At 44.5% G+C, this 18,156-nt stretch overlaps 1 protein-coding gene across 1 annotated transcript in view; it reads left to right on the forward strand.

Moving 5' to 3' along the window:
* The window catches only part of ZNF280D (zinc finger protein 280D), a 124,776-nt gene that overhangs the window by 92,525 nt on the left and 14,095 nt on the right, over window positions 1–18,156 (forward strand). The window lies entirely within an intron of this gene.

The following is an 18,156-nucleotide window of genomic DNA, read 5'->3' on the forward strand; positions in this document are numbered from 1 at the left end:
CACCATGGAGGACCTCCTCTTTGAGTCCAACCTTTTAATTAGAAGACAGACGAGTCCCTGTATTCACTAAAGGACTTGAGATCTACTCTGTAGGCCCTGGATATTTACGTTCCAGCCCCCAGGAGGAAACACAAGAGACAGCCATGTGGACCAAGGCCGCCACCTCTGCACGCTTCCTATTACCAGAGTCCAGCTGAGCCTCTGCACAAATGCCAGAAGATTCAGAGGTCCATTTCTTATCTCTTTCTACTGCCACAGCCTCCATGCATGCCCACAACTGGAACAAGATCACCATGAATACTTGGGTTCTGGAGATTATCCATCAGGGATACTCCATAGAATTTCTCTCCTTCCCTCCTCACAAACCCCCTTCGGGGACCATTCTCACCAACTGATTCTTCAACAGGAGGCAGAATGCTTTTGACATTAAAAAGCGATAGAGTGTGACCTGCCTCAATACCAAGGGGTAGGGTTTTACCCCCCCATATTTCCTAATTCCCCAAAAAGTTGGAGGGTGGAGACCCATCCTGGATCTTCAATAACTCAACATCTTTATCTGAAAACTGAAATTCAGGATGATTACATTGGCATCTATAATACCTCCCTTCAGCTATGATATGATTCTTGGCCCTTGCATGAATTATACATATTTCCACGTGTACATTCACCTATTACACAGGAAGTCCCTGCATTTCATGGTTGGCCAGGAACATTACCAGGTTTGGGTCCTCCCCTTTGGGCTTGCTACAGTGCTCAGGGTATTCATGAAAGTTTTCTCTGTGATAGCAGTCCAGATAAGATGCCGGGACAACTGGTGTTTGAGTATTTGGACAACTGGCTCTTGGTAAGCCGATCTTGTCAGGAAGTCCATGCCAGCAACAGGATCTCTTCTGTAACTTCTTACTACCTTAAGTGTTTGTCACCCAGAAGGACAATAAACTTTGAAGGAGCCCAGTTGAACTCAATCTTCGCGAGAGCATTCTTTCCCACTGACAGATTTTATTCAATGAGCAACCTGATTTCCCATATCACATACATACAAACTACGTTGCACAGGTATCTCTCTCTGTTAGGCCACATGGCTGTATGGATCTACATGATGATGTTTGCCAAACTCCACTGGCAGTGTCTGCAAGGTTGGCTCCATTTCATTTACCAACCAAACAGGGACCGTATCAACTCCAAGGTGACTCTTCCCATCAGAGCTCTCACCTCCCTTGCTTGGTGGTCAAACCCAAACAGTCCTGATGGGGATTTCTTTCAGCCCTCCCACATGCAGGACCAACATTGTGACAGGTGCCTCTCTCATGGGGTGGGGAGCTCACCTGGACTATTACAATACGTAGGGTACATGGACCCCGGGATAGGCTACACTCCACATAAACTTACTGGAACTGAGGGGGGGGGGGTCTGCCTAGTGTGCAAGGCTTTCCTTCCTCTCATACGCTGGCTCTGTGTACAGACAACCTCAGACTATATCACCGCAGTGGTGTATATAAACAAACAAGGAGGAGAGAGATCTCATTTCTTCTGCCTGGAAACTGTCATACTTTGGAACTGGTATACCAGGAACCACATCACGATACAGGCTGTGTACCTCCCAGGTTTACACAACTCCCTGGCAGACAAACTAACCAGAAGTTTCTCTGCAGATCACAAATGGGAGATTCATTTCACAGTCCTAACCAAGATATTTATGCAATGGGGTACTCGGCTATAGGACCTGTTTGCATCCCAGACGAACAGGAAGCATACCCTGTATTCTTCCTGGAGATCTATGGGTCATGACTCCAAGGTGATGCTCTCCTGCTTTCCTGGGCAGACGGCCTCAGAAATCTCTTTCTTCTCATCTCCCTATTCTTGCAAGTGATGGGGAATATACGTCGCAACTGAACCAGCATCATTCTCTTAGCACCCTACTGGCCCAGACAATTCTGGTTCATAGAACTTCTAACAATGTCTGTCTGTCCACTTATCAGGATCTTGCTATTTCTGGATCTCCTAACCCAGGACCAAAGGAAAATCAAGCACCCCAATCTGGGCTCGGAGAAGATTTGCCATTTGGTTACATCCCAGATTTCTCCCCAAGATTATTTTGGAGTTCCACATCAATCAAGCAATGCGCTTACCTGTATTTTTTTTTCCCAAAAGCCTTCATTTCTTCTGAAGATAAGAGACTTCATTCCCTCGATGTCAGGTGCACCCTGGCATTCTACCTGCAAAGAATGAAACCCATTAGAAAATCTCTAAGACTTTTTATTGCTGTAGCAGAAAAATTGCAAGGATATGTCATTTCCTTCCAGAGGATTTCTAAGTGGTTTTCAGGATGCCTCTTGCAGTGCTACAAAATAGCGAGAATTCCTCCCCTGGGGGATATTACACCTCACTTCATGTGAGCACATGCTGCCTCTGCATCATCCCTTACTGATGTCCTGCTACTGAATATTTGCAACGTAGCAACTTAGAGTTCTGTTCATGACACACTACTCTCTAGTTCAAGCATCAACTGCAGATGCAGCGATAGGAACGGTGGTACTACAAGTATCTGTGCTGCCAGCTTCCTCGCACCTTCCACCAGTTTGAACACTGCTTGCCAGTCATCACATGTGGAATTTACATAGGGTTCATCTCTCAGAAAAGAAGTGGACGTGACTTGCTGTAACTGAAGGTTCTTCGAGATGTGTGGTCCCTATCTGTATTCCACTACCAGCCCTCAGTCCCCTTTGTTTTGAATATTGTTGGATTTGCAGTAAGAGGAGGAACTAGAGAGGTGTCAACCTACACTGCCTCTTTTATACCCTTGCTCAGGAACACAAGTGTGGTCAACGGACACTGCTTTGAAGATATTCTAGACTTGGGTGTACAGTGCACACGCTTACTCATGCTTACGGTGTGGAATACAGCTAGGGACCATGCATCTGGAAGAACTTTTTACTTCTGTGGTAGGTCTTTTCAGGTGTCAGTGTATGGGTTCTTCTTTCAGCAGTGTCACCGAGGCTGGTATGGATCACAGCTGAGAGGGCCAATCTCAGGTCAGACTATCAAAAAAAACTGGGCAGACAGTCCTACACTGGTGGTATATTCTCTAATTAGATTTAACCAAACCAGCAACAAATATGAAAGCCTAGGTTGCTATACTAGCTTAACATGGACCCACAGACAGTCCCCTGAGACACTGCAGCCTTTATTACCACCCAGACAAACTGGACTTCTGTGATGACAGTTTATTAATAGCAAAAATCACCACACATTAGATTCTTCCAGCCCCAGGAAGCCAGTCACTTGCCCAGATCAGTGGATACTCAGGACGCTACACCAAGGGCAATGCTGTAGCCAATCCTTTAGTAAAGCTAACTAAAGATTTTTATTAACTAAGAAAAATAAATGAGTTAATAAAAGGTTAAAGCAGATTAAATACATTACAGTTGGAAGTGAGTTTGTAGTCCAAATGATAGCAGGGATGTTAAGTCTGCTAGCTTTCTATAAGTCTCTCTGGGTTGCCCAAATAATTTGTTGGGACCTCATTCCTTTTCAAAATTTCCCGTCAGAATTCACCAGTCTAGAGATGTGGTAGGAAAGACGTGGTCAGGGCCTTGGTTCTCCCTTTCTATCTTGACCCGTTTCACTGGAAAAATCCTTACTATGTCTTGGGCTCAAGCAGTTCTTCATATACATTGCAGATTTTTGCTTGCACCTGCATAGGTGCCGTTTGAGGTGTCTTCGGAAATGTCTCTTGTTTACAGTTCCCTGTTATTCCCAAAGAGTTAACCTGTGGGCATTTCTCAGTCTCACAACATGTTTGAGTTACAACATATAGCAAACCACAGTGTTGATATACACATTATTACCAGATAATAATAATCTGCGGATTACAACACTTTGTAGAAGATTATCACAATTTTGTAAAAGTGGAGACTCTATTAGTGTATATAGTCACCATTCCCATTTAGACAGCATCACAAGCAGCTCTGTATATACCCATTCATGGGTATTGTGCCACCTGGTGGTGCCTAACTGTAGAACCTTCTCCAAGCAGTTGGCATGCATGTGTGTCCCCGGCTATCCCTCCCCTCACTGGTTACAACTGTTATGAGGATGAGGCTATAAAAGGCATAGTGCCTCCTGCCACCTCAGTTCCTTTCCAATCACTGGGCAGACAGAAGTGAACCACTCCGGTCCATCCTGAATCTGGGGTTTTATCCATTTTAGAGTCAGATAGATTTTAGCTTTATTTGTTCTTTATTGAGTTAAGAACATAAGAACAGCCATGTTGGGGCAGACCAAAGGTCCATCTAGCCCACTATCCTGTCTTCCGACAGTGGCCAATGCCAGATGCCTCAGAGGGAATGAACAGAACAGGTAATCATCAGGTGATCCATCCCCAGTCGTCCAGTCTCACCTTCTGGCAAACAGAGACTGGGGACACCATCTTTGCCCATCCTGGCTAATAACCATTGATGGACCATGAACTTATCTAGTTCTTTTTTGAACCCTGTTATAGTCTTGGCCTTCACAGCATCCTCTGGCAAAGAGTTTCACAAGTTGACTGCACTGTGTGAAGATACACTTCCTTGTGTTTGTTTTAAACCTGCTGCCCATTAATTTCATTTGATGATTCCTAGTTCTTGAGTTATGAGAAGTAAATAACACTTCCTTATTTACTTTCTCAACACCAATCATGATTTTATAGACCTCTATCATGTCTCCTCTTCTTTTCCAAGATGAAAAATCCCAGTTTCTTAATCTCTTCTCATATGGCAGCCATTCCATACCCCTAATAATTTTTGTTGCCCTTTTCTGAACCTTTTCCAATTCCAATATATCTTTTTTGAGATGGGGAGACTATATCTGCATACAGTCTTCAAGATGTGGGTATACCATATATTTATAAGAGGCAATATGATATTTTCTGTATTATCTATCCCTTTCCTAATGATTTCCAATATTGTTAGCTTTTATGACTGCTGCTGCACATTGAGTGGATATTTTCAGAGAACTATCCACAATGACTCCCAAGATCTTTCTTGAGTAGTAACAGCTAATTTAGACCCCATCATTTTATATGTATAGTTGGTATCATGTTTTTCAGTGTGCATTACTTTGCATTTATGAACATTGGTTCATCTGCCATTTTGTTCTCCAGTCACCCAGTTTTGTGAAATTCCTATTAACTCTTCACAGTCTGCTTTGGATTCAACTATCATGGGTAGTTTTGTATCATCTGAAAATTTTGCACCCTCACTGTTTACCCCTTTTTCCAGATCATTTATGAATATGTTGAACAGTACTGGTCCCAGTGCAAACCCCTGGGGGACACCACTATTTACCTCTCTCCATTCTGAAAACTGACCTTTTGTTTCCTATATTTTAGCCAGTTACTGATCTATGAGAGGACCTTCCCTCTTATCCCATGACAACTTACTTTAAGAGCCTTTGGTGAGGGACGTTGTCAAAGGATTTCTGAAAATCTAAGTACGCTAAATTCACTGGATCACCCTTGTCCAGATGCTTTTTGATCCCCCTCAAAGAATTCTAGTAGATTGGTAAGGCATGATTTCCCTTTACAAAAGCCATATTGACTCTTTCCCAACAAACTGTATGCATCTATGTGTCTGATAATTCTGTTTATAATTTCAACCAATTTGCCTAGTACTGAAGTTAAGCTTACCAGCCTGTAATTGCTGGGATCACCTCTGGAGCTTTTTAAAAAAAATCGGCGTCACATTAGCTATTCCGCAGTCATCTGATACAAAAGCTGATTTAGTAGGTTACATACCACAATTAGTAGTTCTGCAGTTTCACAATTGAGTTCCTTCAGAACTCTTGAGTGAATACCATCTGGTCCTGGTGACTTTATTACTGTTTAATTTATCAGTTTGTTCCAAAACCTCTTCTAATGACACCTCAGTCTTGGAAAGTTGCTCAGATTTGTCACCTAAAAAGAATGGCTTAGGTTTGGAAATCTCCTTCACATCCTCAGCCATGAAAACCAATGCAAAGAATTGATTTAGTTTCTCCGCTATGGCATTATCATCCTTGAGAGCTCCTTTAGCGTCTTGATTGTCCAGTGGCCCCACTGGTTGTTTAGCAGGCTTCCTGCATCTGATGTACTTAAAATTTTTTTTTTGCTGTTACTTTTAGTCTTTGGCTAGCTGTTCTTCAAATTCTTTTTTGGCCTTCTTTATTATATTTTGACACTTCACTTGCCAGAGTTTATGCTCCTTTCTGTTTTCTTCAGTAGGATTTCACTTTCATTTTTTAACCGATGCCTTTTTGCCTCTAACTGCTTCTTTTACTTTTTTGTTTAGCCATGATGGCATTTTTTTGGTCCTCTTTAAAAAACTGTTTTTTTTAATTTGGGGTATACATTTAATTTGAGCCTCTATTGTGTCTAAAAAATTTCCATGCAGCTTGCAGGGATTTTACTTTTGGCACCGTATCTTTTTTAATTTCTGTTTAACATCTTTATTTTTGTGTAGTTCCCCTTTCTGAAATTAAATGCTACCCTGGTGGGCTGCTGTAGTGTGTAGTGCAGCCCCAGCCAGGGATGTGAAATTTTATTATGTTGCAGTCACTATTGCCAAGAGGTTCACTATATTCACCTCTTGGACCAGATCCTGTGCTCCATTTAGGACTAAATCAAGAATTGCCTTTCCTCTTGTGGGTTCCACGACTACCTGCTCCAAAAAGCTGTCATTTAAGGTGTCTAGAAACTTCGTCACCTGTCCTGAGGTGACATGTACTCAGTCAATATGGGGATAGTTGAAATCCCCCATTATTCAGTTTTTTTTTATTTTTATAGCTTCTCTAATCTCCCTGGGCATTTCACAGTCACTATCACCATCGGTGGTATATCCCTACTGCTATATTCTTGTTATTCAATCATAGAATTACTAGCCATATAGATTCTTTGGTAAAATTTGGTTCATTTAAGAATTTTACTTCATTTGACATTTTCTTTCACAAATAGTGCCACACCAGTATGACCTATTCTGTCCTTCCAATATATTTTGTTACCTGGTATTATTGTGTCCCATTGATTATTCTCATTCCACCAAGTTTCTGTGATGCCTATTATATCAATATTCTCATATAATACGAGGAACTCTAGTTCACCCATCTTATTATTTAGACTTTTAGCATTGAAGCACTTACATTTTTTTTAGCTATCTGCCATCATGTGATGTAATTGAATGGGACTCTTTTTCATTTGACTGTTTCTCATTAGATCCTACCCATATTTTATCATTTTCCATTCTCTCCTCTGTACTAAGATACAGAGAATCTCCATCAATAGATCCTCCCCTCAGGATCCTCCTCTAGTCCAAACCACGTGCTCCTCCGCAGCTGACCGACTTTCCCCCAGCCCTTAGTTTAATTCATTGAATGTGTTTCTCTGCAATGGCCTTATCAATTAATTGAATTGGCCTCGTTAGCACTGACCCCCCACTTGGTAAGGCAACTCCCATATTTTCATATATCTACTGCTTTCTGTATTTTTTGGTCCATGCATCTGATGACATGGGTTTTAGCCCATGAAAGCTTATGCTCAAATAAATTTCTTAGTCTCTAAGGTGCCACAAGGACTCCTTGTTGTTCTTGATTTAGGTGGAGCCCGTCCTTCCTGTATAGACTCAACCTTTCCGAAAAGGTTCCCCAGTTCATAATAAATCTAAACTCCTCCTCCCTACACCATCATCTCATCCATGCATTGAGACCCTGTAGTTCTCCCTATCTAACTGGCTCTGCATGTGGAACTACAAGCCTTTCAGAGAATGCTACCATGGAGGTCCTGGATTTCAATCTCTCACTTAGCAGCCTAAATTTTGCCTCCAGGACCTACCTCTTATCCTTCCCTGTGCCATTTGTACCTACATATTAGGAAATTAAGAATAGGTTAGTTTTTAGTGTAAGTAGTATAGATAGAAACAATTCTCATCAACTATACTAAACTATGTAATGGTGGAACCAAAGAAAAAGCTGGGAATTAAGAGGTGTCCTTTGTGCTCAGCTGTCTTCCCAGCATCCGATTTTATAGGCCCCAGGAACTCAACCACATCTTGCAACCACAACTGCAACATTCGCCACCACATCTAAGTAACCCTCACTCAAACAGTTTCTTTTCTTGGGACTGTTGAGACTCGCATCCCTTTATTGATGCCACATCATTCCCTTCTTCAGGTTTTTGGAAACCGCCATACCCCATTTGCCTTCAGCTGAAGGGACCCAACCACTGAAAAATGGGTGCTGGAAGTTATTCATAGTGGCTAATTGATAGAGTTTCTGGCAACTCTTACCCACAAACCCTCTTTCTGGTTCCTTTTTCAGGGACCATTCTCATAAAGAGATTCTCTGCTGGGAAGTGGACTCTTTTCTCCTATGCAGAGCCATAGAAATGTTTCCACCTTAACATCAAGGGAAGGGGTTCTACTCCCTGCACTACTTCAACCCCCAAAAGAAGGGGGATGATGCTTGATTCTCGACCTACATCAACTGCATATATTTATTTTAACGGTAAAATTCCACGTGATCTCTTTTTGGCATCAATAATTCTCTCCTGAGAGGAGGGACATAGTTTGCAGTTCTCAACATGAAAGATGCATGTTTTTCATAGACATTCATCCATCCCATAGGAGGTTCCTCAGATTCCCTTTCAGACAAGACTATTACCAATTCAGAGTCATCCCCTTTGGACTAGCCACAGCACCCAGGGTCTTTAGAAAGGTTTTTTTCAGTGGTGGCAGCTTAGATGAGAAGAAAGGGATTTCACTATTTTCCCATACCTTGACGATTGGCATCTGATGTCAGATCCTACGAAGAAGTACAGAGGGCAGTGTGATGCCTGCTCAGTCTACTGCCTTCTCTAGATATTTATTTCAACCACAAGTAATCCATGTTGATCCCCATAAATTTCATGGGGCAGTGTTGGACTCATCCACAGCAAGAGCTTATTTACCTCTCAAGAGGTTCCAGAACATGGGTGTTCTCATACACCAGGTCACCAGACTTCAGTCAGAACTTGCCTTTTCCTCCTTGGCCTCAGGCACATGTAATGCAGCTTGCCAGGCTCCATCATCATTGTCTGGAAGATTGGCTTTTGTCTGTTTTACTCACCAGAGAGGGGCGGCAACAACAAAGTGATAATTCCATCCAAAGTTTTGGACTCTCCTCTGATGGACAAAGTCAAAAGGTTTGGGTGGGGATCCCTATCCTCACACTGACTCCTGAGACAACCATCATTACCGATGCCTCTGTGTTAAATTGTGGAGGTCATATGGGCAATCATACAGCACAAGGTATATGAACCCCTTGGAAGACCAGAATCTGTATCAATTTACTAGAACTCAGGACGGTCCATCGAGGCTGCGGTGCCTTCTTCCCACTCATCCAATCCTGACCTGTCCAAATAATGTCAAGCAATATGATAGTATCTTCTGTGTAAGCATGCAGGAGGGAACAAGATCCAGTCCTCTTTGTGCAGAGTCAGTCAACCTCTGGAATTGGTGCATCCACCATCACATAACTTTTTCAGCAGCATACTTAGCAGGGGTGCAGAACTCCCTAGTGGACAATCTCAGCAGACATTTTTCCACAAATCATGGATGGAGGGAGTGAGAGCTCATTCCACTAGAGCACAAGCAACCTCTGCTGCATCTCTGAGAGATGCAACTGTAGTAGAGAGATGTAGGGCAGCTACCCTGGAGCTTCTTGCACACTTTCACAAGACATTATGCTTTGTTCCAATCTTCTGTTGCAGATACAGCTGTGGGCACAGCAGTATTACAGTCAGCTATTACTTCTGCATCCTCACACCCACCTGTTCGACCACTGCTTGTTAATCCTCCATGTGTGGAATAAACATAGGGACCATCACTCAAAAAAGAAATGGAGGTTACTTACCTAAATTGGAGGTTCTTAGAGATGCATGGTCCCTATCTGTATTCCACTACCTGCCCTCCATTCCCTCTGCTGCAGATTATTGGGATTTGCAGTAAGAATAAGAACTAGAGAGGCATCTCAGTCTGCACTTCCCTTTATGCCTTTGGTTCAGAGCACAAGAGTTACAGCACATGTGTGGACCAATAGATGCTGCTTGCAAGAAAATTTCAGACTCGGGCACATGGTGTGCATGTGTCCACTACATGTGGAATACAGATAGAGACCGTATATCTCATAGAACCTCCAGTTATAGGTAAGTAATCTCCATTTTCTGATCCTGTCTGTGACCCATGGTGTAGCTACTGGCTCTGATCTTGGCTCTGATTGTTAGCTTGGAGATTAGTTCCTGGTTTTGGCTTTGACTCCTGGCATGGCTACTGGTACCACAGGCACTGGCTTCCTCCAGGCCCTGAGGGTGCTCAGCCCCCTCCTGCGCATCAGGCCCCGCCCCACCCCACCCTTCTCCTAAGCCCACAACCCCGCCCCGCGTCTTCCTGCCCCCGCCCCACCTCTTCCCACCCAGTTCCACCCCCTCCCCCGTCCCCGCTCCTCTTCCTCCCTTCCTCCCGGCGCCTCCTGCATGCTGCGGAACAGCTGATCACAGTGGCGGGGAGGAGTTGATCGGCAGGCCCACTGGTGGATGGGAGGTGCCGTGGGAGGGGAACCTGGCTGCCCGTGGGTGCTAAGCACCCACTAATTTTTTCCATGGGTGCTCTACCCCCAGAGCACCCACAGAGTCAGTGTCTGAATGGTACCTAACTCCAGCCCTGGCCCTTGGTTTGAATCTGCTTTTCAGCTTTTGCTTGACCCACTAGGCCTGACCATCTATGGCCCGGTCTCTAACAGTTTGAGCAACCCATAAAAAACAACCAGGCTTGGGGTCCACCTTTCCAGCATGGGATGCCACCCAGGCCAATTTCTCTCTGGCATGGATGGAAGGGGCCATACAGAATTTGCAGGTGCAGGTATCCACCCTACTGATGTAGGTGGCATTGCTGGCTGCCCTGGTTCCAGTCCCTTGGGAACCAAAGACCCCTTTGCCAAAAAAAAATGTGGTGATCATGGCCACTTCAATGGGATTCCTGAACTCGTGCCAGCTCCTGTTCTTATTATGGCCCCAACTCATTCCCTACTGACTATGCCTGGGTTGGGCTTGTTATTTATTGACTGGGGAAGATTTGGCTTGCACATTTTCACTCTTGGAACAGTCCAGTGCCCTCCTAGGTCAGTTGGAGAAGTTTATTCAAGCAGTATCCAGGATCTTTGATGGCCTTCACCATGCCTGAACCGCCAGGGCCCATGCTTCAAGCACTATGGCAAGGGCATCAAACTATGACCAAATACACAGATGAATTTCACCGCCTATCTGTGGACGCTGACTGGAACAAGGCAGCACAGTGTCACCATTTCTGACTAGGATTGAACAAAGACACTAAAGATGAGCTGGTACAGGTTGAACCTCCATCCAGTCTGGATGACCTAATGGATTTATGCATTCAAATTGACAACAGCGTGGCCAAATAGCACCATAACTGTGGCTTGGCTCAGCCCCCTAAAACCTGTCGAATCTCAGGCTGCAATTCCTCAACGGTGCAATTTACTCTAGGACCTGGAACCCAGGCCACTGGGCCAGGTCCACCCACATCTACCTGATGCAGAGAAGCACAGACAACAAGTGTTGGAGTTTTGCTTATATTGTGCGAGATCTAGATGCTTTGCAGGTATTATGTCTGGCAAAGACTGGGCTGGCCATTGTGTTGGAAAGATGCCAGACTCCAACATCAATACAGGAATCTGTGTTGGACAGGACTTCTTCCTCCTTTTGAAATTATCCCACATGTCTTTGTTGGAACAATAGCAACAGCGAGCTAGCATCTGATGCCCCTCCCAACTGGCAATTTTATGGACTGGGACTTTGCTAAGACCTGCGGGATTCCTACTCTGTGCAAGAACTCTCCGAATCTAGTGGAGACTATTGATGGTTCTCTCCTGTCCTCTGGCCCGGTAGCCCACCAGGACCTTGCCCCATGCAGTCTCTTCTCTCTAAGGTCAGCAGGAAATCCTCCAGTTCAGGTTAATTCAGGCCCACTACTCTGGTTGTCTTTGGTGTGCGATGGCTTGCTGCACATGACGGCTGCATCCACTGGCTGAAGGAGACAATATGTTTCTGCTCTCAGTATTGCTGGCAATCATGTCCAGAAGCCAGTAAGAGAACAGGTGCTCTCTGCAGCTCATGCCATGACCTGGGTAGTCTCCACCCAAAGGGAAGAAGCCCATAGCAGTTAAAGGTGCCTACCACAGTCCTATCTGCTGCTGTCAAGATACCATTCAACTATCATGACCTCATGGATGTAGTCAACAAAGGAAATGCAGATACCCTGTTCCCCACCCCCGAAGTATGACAGTCCTGTCAATTTCCAGTCCAGAGCTGAGCTTTCCTTTGGCCATGTATACATCTTCCCAAACCAAAGCTGCAGGCTCAGTATGTCTACACTGCAAAAAGTAAATAAATAAATAAAAACACCCCACAGCAGTGATTCTGATCTCAGGCCTACAGATTCAGGCTCACTCTGTGGTGCTAAAAATAATAGTGTAGATGTTCCCACTCAGGGAAGTCACCCTTTGAGATGTTCCCACTTCGATGTTCCCACTTTGAGGGTCACCCTCCTCGCTGGGTTTCAGAGCCTGAGCTCCAGCCCAAACAGGAATGTCCACACTGCTATTTTTAGCACTGTAGCATGAGCCCAAGTTGGTAGACCTGGGCTCTGAGACTCACTGTTGTGGGATATTTTTATTTTGGTTTTTTTTTTGCAGGAAAGACATTTCTTCAGATGCCAGTGAAAGGTATGATATAAGAACCTGAATAGCATTCATGCTTATAAAAGAGCTCTAAGATCCTTGGATGGTAAGTGCTACAGGATGAAGAAGTAGTATTTTTGTTTGATTATTTGCTGGTTGGTAAAAATTAACCGTCTCTCAAGTACCACTGTCAGGCCATAGAATTTATTAGTTTTCTCTCAAAGGCAAAGCTTGTGATGTCAGATGTAAGATAGCTATTTGCCACAGTGGAGTTCTGTTGCTGAGTATAAAAGATATAGTAATTTTACTTTGGCAGTCTTAAGCCTGGTTACATTTGTGGTTGGGCTTGTCCTACAGTCTTTAACTGTTGGGGTTTGTGAGTTGATTTTCTCAACATGTATCCATCCCACACCATTTAACTTCAGGATGTATACTTGATATTCAATAGTCTGCCAGAGAAAATAGATCAGTACTTTATGATCACTGGGAGTGTGTTGTGTTAGGGCATGTCTACACTACAAAATTAGGTCGATTTCATAAAGCCAATCTTTAGTAAGTGATTTTATACAGTCGATTGTGCGTGTCCCCAGTAAGCACATTAGGTCAGTGGAGTGTGTCCTCAATACCGTGACTAGCATCGACTCATGGAGTGGTGCACTGTGGGTAGCTATTGCACGCTCCCCGCTGCCCATTGGAATTCTGGGTTAAGCTCCCAATGCCCGATGGGGCAAAAACATTGTGGCGGGGTCGTTTTGGGTACATGTCATGTGTTTCCCCTCCCTCCCTCCTTGAAAGCAAATGCAAACAATTATTTCGCACCTTTTTTCCTGGGTTATCCATGCAGACACCATAGCATGGCAAGCATGGAGCCTACTCAGCTGCGCACTGCTTTTGTGAGCATTGTAAACACCTCACACATTATCCTGCAATATGTGCAGAGCCTAGCTAGGAGCTGCCAGGACGAGGATTGTGAGGAGGACATGGACACAGGCATTCCTGAAAGCACAGTATGTGGTGATTGGGATATCATGGCGGCATTTGGGCAGGTTGATACAGTGGAACGCTGATTCTGAGCCCAGCAAGCAAACACAGACTGGTGGGACCACATAGTGTTGCAGGTATGGGATGATTCCCAGTGGCTGCAAAACTTTCACATGTATAAGGCCGCTTTCATGGAACTTTGTGAGTTGCTTTCCCCTGCCCTGAAGCGTAGGAATACCAAGATGAGACCTTCCCTGACAGTTGAGAAGCTATTGGTGATAGTCCAGTGGAAGCTTGCAATGGTCAGTCGGGAATCAATTTGGAGCGGGCAAATGTACCGTGGGGGCTGCTGTGATCCAAGTAGCCAAGGCAATCAATAACTTTCTGCTAACAAGGGTAGTGACCCTGGGAAATGTTCAGGTCATAGTGGATGGCTTTGCTGCAATGGGTTCCCAAACTGTGGTGGGGCGATAGATGGAACACATATCCCTATCTTGGCACCGGACCACCTTGCCAAACAGTACATACACTGCAAGGGGTTGTTTTCAATGGTGTTGCAAACACTGGTGGATCACAAGGGCCATTTCACTGACATCAGCGTGGGATGATCAGGACAGGTGCATGACGCTTGCATCTTTTGGAACTCCGGGCTGTTAGAAAAGCTGCAAGAAGGGACTTTCTTCCCAGACCAGAAAATTACCACTGGGGATGTTGAAATGCCAATAGTTATCCTTGGGGACCCAGCCTACCCCTTGCTCCCATGGCTCATGAAGCCGTATACGGGCAGCCTGGACAGCAGTAAAGAGCAGTTCAACTATAGGCTGAGCAAATGCAGAATGGTGGTAGAATGTGCCTTTGGACATCTAAAAGGGTGCTGGCGCTGTTTGCTGAGTAGGTTAGACCTCAGCGAAACCACTATTCCCATTGTTATTGCTGCTTGCTGTGTGCTCCATAATATCTGTGGGAGTAAGGGGGAGACGTTTATGGTGGGATGGGAGATTGAGGCAAATCACCTGGCGGCCAATTTTGAACAGCCAGACATCAGAGCAATTAGAAGAGCAGAGCGACGAGTGCTGTGCATCAGAGACCCTTTGAAAAACAGTTTCATGACTGACTAGGCTATGGTGTGACAGTTCTGTGTGTTTGTCCTGGATGCAAACCTGCCCCCTTTGGTGAATGTACTTCCCTGTAAGCCAATCCGTTACCCTCTTCAACCACAGGTGGCACAGGAAATAAAGTCTGTATTGTTCTGAATCCATTAATTCTTTATTTATTAAAAAAAAATTGAGATCACTGACAATGCAGACTAGTAAAAGGTTACCTGGGTGGGGTGGGGGAGGAGGGAAGGACAAGGCCACTTTGATAATTGTAGCCACACTACAAATCAAAGCTGTTTGAATGACAGCCTTCTGTTGCTTGGGCCATCCTCTGGAGTTGAGTGGCAGGGTGCCCAGAAATTCTCCTCTCCCGCCCCCCACGTTCATGGGCATCTTGGTGAGGAGGATATGGAACTTGGCAAGGAGGGCAGGTCGTTACACAGTGGATGCAGCGGGTGTCTACTCTAGTTGCCTTTCCTGCAACTCCACCAGACGCCTCACCATGTCCATTTGCTCCCCCATTAGCCTCAGCATTTCCTTCTGATCACACTTACTGTATGCTTTCCTGGCCTCTGCCACTAAATGCCTTCATGCATTCAGCTGTGTCCTATCAGTGTGGGAGGACTGCATGAGCTCTGAAAACTTGTCATCACGAGTGCGTTTTTTTCGCCTTCTAATCTGCGATAACCTCAATGATGGAGTTAATACAGGGAGCACAGAAATATTTGCAGCTGCAGGGGTGGGAAGGGAAAGTAGAATTTAAGATGGTAAATTTCTGAGAACAAATAGGAGACTCTTTCACAGTGAATCAAGCAATTCACAGCAGACAGTACATGTGCTTTAGGTACAAGGTCGCATTTTGCCTTTTATATTGAGCGCCTGCTGGTATGGTGACACACCACACACAACTGGGCAACAGAATTTGGTTTCCAGGTAACCATGGTAAGCCAAAAGGTATGCGGGGTTGGCTTCTTTGGCTTTCATAACATGTGGGAATGGTTTCAAACTGCAGTGCCCTCATTTCCCATAGCAACCAATGTTGGTTGGTTTTGCCATTTAAAAGGAGAGTCTGCAGTTGCCGATTAAAAGGAGGAGCTGTGGGTTTTGGGGTGGATGTGCAGCACACCCCTCTTCCCCCACCCCCTGGGGGGCTATTCTCCAGGATGATCCCCAAGCACATACAGCCCAGCATAACCGGGGTCTAATGTGCTGGGGATGACCAAACAAAGGGTGTCATAAATATAAAGGGAAGGGTAACAACCTTTATGTATGCAGTAATATAAAATTTCTCTTGGCCAGAGGTACAGAATCCCCTTACCTGTAAGGGGTTAATCAGTTCAATTAACCTAGTTGGCACCTGACCAGAAGGACCAATGGGGAAAGAAGATACTTACAAATTGGAGGGGAGAGGGGAAGGCTTTGTTTTTGTGCTGTGTGTGTGTTCTCTCCAAGACAGAGAGAGACCAAGCAAGTAATCCAGCTCCTACTGAATGATGCATCTAAATTACAGGAATAGTAAGTAATAGCACGGAAATGCGTTAGAGTATCTTTTGTTTGCTTAGAGGGAGGTTTATCCCTGTTATTTGTAACTCTAAAGTTTTGCCTAGAGGGGAATCCTCTGTGTTTTGAATCTGATTACCCTGTAAAATTACCCTCCATCCTGATTTTACAGAGGTGCTTCTTTTACTTTTTTTCTTTATAATAAAGTTCTGGGTTTTTTTTAAAAATCTGATTGGGTTTAGTGTCCTAAAAACCCAGGGATTTAGTCTGTGCTCACCTGTACCAATTGGTGAGGATATTATTCTCAAGCCTCCCCAGGAAAGGGGGGTATAAGGGTTTGGGGGGATATTTTGGGGGAATAGAAACTCCAAGTGATCCTTTTACCTGAATCTTTGTCTCAGTCACTTGGTGGTGGCAGCATACCATCTGTCCAAGAACAAGGGATTTGTGCCTTGGGGAACTTTTAACCTAAGCTGGTAAAAATAAGCTTAGGGGGTCTTTCATGTGGGTCCCCATATCTGTATCCCAGAGTTCAGAGTGGGGAGGGAACCCTGACAGAAGGGATTGCTATTCCCTTACAAAAATTCCCCTATTTCAACCAGGTGACCATGAATGATATCACTCTCTCCTAAGGCTAACACAGAAAGATAAAGACCGAATTTTGCATGAATGTGACCAAAACCCAGGACCATTTGCTGCCATGCTTTGTGTTGCAATGATTCCAGACTACTTGCTATTGGCTTGGCGTGGTAAAGTATGAGAGTCCTACTGTGAAGGATGAAATAAGGCAGTCCTCCCCAGAAACCTTCTGCAACACTTTCAGAGTACCTCCAGGAGAGCTTCATGGAAATCCAAAAGTTCCTGGGGCTTTTCCTGTGTACCTGACTAGTGCATCGGAGTTCAAAGCGCTGTCCAGAGCGGTCACATTGGAGCACTCTGGGATAGCTCCCAGAAGCTAATACCATCGAATTGCACTGCATCTGCATTACCCCCAAATTCAACCCAGGAAGGTCGATTTTAGTGCTACTCCCCTCGGGGAGGAATCCAGCAGTTGATTTTAAGAGCCCTTTAGGTCGGCGGAACGGGGTTGGTTGTGTAGCCGCATTGCTTATAAAATCGACCTAACGCAGCTAAATTCGACCTAATCTTGTAGTGTAGACCAGGCCTTAGAATAGAGGCAGAGTGGATGAAAATTATAAATTGATGGTAAGTTCCAATATGTTGTTCTGATTTGAGTTTCAGATATAACTGTGACTGAAATTTTTCCCTTTTATTTGTCTCTGGAGGAAATTAAGTTGGTGGGTGCGTTGCAGGAGGTTTTATGTTGTATTGTTCTTGCCTGTTGGATTCCAACACCAATTCTGAAACTCTAAATTTTAAATTTCCCCTAGCAGAACTGAAGATGTAAGATAGTGGCTATAATTTACATAAATGTTTGTCGTAGGTTTTCAGTAGGAACTTCAAGGAAGCATACTAACCTGCAGTTCAGTGGAGAAAGCTGAAGGAGAGTTAGAAGGGGGTTTATTTCTTGCTCCCTGACATTTGTTGTTGTGGGTGAGTTAAATAGAAGATTCTTCAAGGTGGGCCCAAGCATTACCAATGCAAGATGCTCCATTTGGACACTCTACAGCATTATAAGTATTCACAAAATTCATCTAATGCAGGCTGCTATAGATAGCGTAGGTGTACAAAAGGGGTATCTAAGTTTCAGGTCTGAACTGGTTTTGATATCATAGGTTCCTTTAGTATAAACTTCAGTTTTGTCCCTTGCAGGTATTCATAGTGATTGCTGCTGCTCCTGTGTTGATATGTCTATAGCGTGGTGGCTTCCTGGCAGAGG

The sequence above is a fragment of the Dermochelys coriacea genome, chromosome 10 (genome assembly GCF_009764565.3).
Source record: "Dermochelys coriacea isolate rDerCor1 chromosome 10, rDerCor1.pri.v4, whole genome shotgun sequence".
Lineage (NCBI taxonomy): Eukaryota > Metazoa > Chordata > Testudines > Dermochelyidae > Dermochelys > Dermochelys coriacea.